Consider the following 1,483-nt stretch of genomic DNA (forward strand, 5'->3'; position numbering starts at 1 on the left):
TTCCCTTTGCAAACGATAAAATGTCTTATTAACTGGAAAATTCCAGTAATTATAATCCTTCTGGCCTTGTGATAAAGTTTATAATCAAAATAGTGGAAGGATTTATAAATCTGTGATAGAATTTATTTCGACAGTGTTGCTGTTTTAAAAATACTTGCGATTAGTCATCATCGCTCTGACGTTTGTCTTTTTTTTTAAATATTTAATTTTAATACAAATTTAAGTTTATTGTTTTGACTACCGATTAAAGTTAATATTGAATATCAAAAATTTGATATCATTCTAAATCAAGGAATATTCTTTATAATTATAATATTCACTTCGATTTTTCTATTCGACGACAGATGTCACGCCTTGTAGTTTCTGGTACTTTTTTTATTTTTACTTTTCGACAACAGATGGCGTTACAAGTCGTACATTGTCCTTTCTGTTTCGGATTTTTAATTTTCGATTTCGCTCAAATATCTTTAATTCTTGAACATCTTCAAAAATTAAAAAAAAAAAGATCTTTTGCCAAAAACACATTAAGTACAATGCTATAAAAACATCAAAAAAAAAAAAATCTATATCAATTGTGTGTCTCGATCCAATCTCTAAAACTTTTGAACTGAAATTTATATTTAGGTACTTACTGTATTTAATTTGTAAAATGTAAACTGAAAAAGTCTCTGGTAAAATACCTACATTATTACGTCTTTATACTTTACCGGGTAGACAGAACCAACACTATTATTCAATGTTTATAACTTTTATTACTGCTTATAGTTAAGATACTTACCTACTTGTAGTAGGAAAAGTTTAGTTTAAGACCTAATACCTTTAAGCAAACCTTAACAGCCCATAAAAGTGATGGACTACTGATGGACTTATGCCTCCCCAGAAATGGGGGACTTTACCCATGGTCGTCACGCTGGGTAGGTAGGTTTATTTGTCGTCAACCAATGTTGAGAAACCAAAAGATATGACAATTATTAAGTGATATGAAGCGTCCCATATAATAATGAATAAAAATTTGGAATTTAAATTTGGATTTGTCAATTCATCATCAGTCTATCAGTTTCCTTTTTTTTTATTAAACATAGATTTCTTTATAATGTTTTTTTTTTTGACACTATTTTTTTATTGACTTTTTAATTTTTTTTTAAATTCAGTACCTAAGTGATCCTGGACCAAAACTAGTTATTTTTTTTTTCATTTGACATTTTCGTATATAATCTGTGACTGTGTTCGTGAACCGTAGACGATCACCAGGTGTAGGTAAGCACAATTCAAACCCAATAATGACTAAATGCACACACCCAACCCCTATTCCTACCCTTTTGTAAAGAGTTCTGTTAAAAACTGCACTTTTGCGCAAAAAAAAAATTAACGGTTTTTTATTTTTGCAAAAAAAAAGTAAATTATAGTCATTGTTAGTTTTTATGCTGGGGTTATTTTTCGAAGGGTTTTGTAAAGTGGGGTTTATGAAGTATTATTATTAACT

The sequence above is a fragment of the Amyelois transitella genome, chromosome 30, assembly GCF_032362555.1.
Source record: "Amyelois transitella isolate CPQ chromosome 30, ilAmyTran1.1, whole genome shotgun sequence".
Classification (NCBI taxonomy): Eukaryota; Metazoa; Arthropoda; class Insecta; order Lepidoptera; family Pyralidae; genus Amyelois; species Amyelois transitella.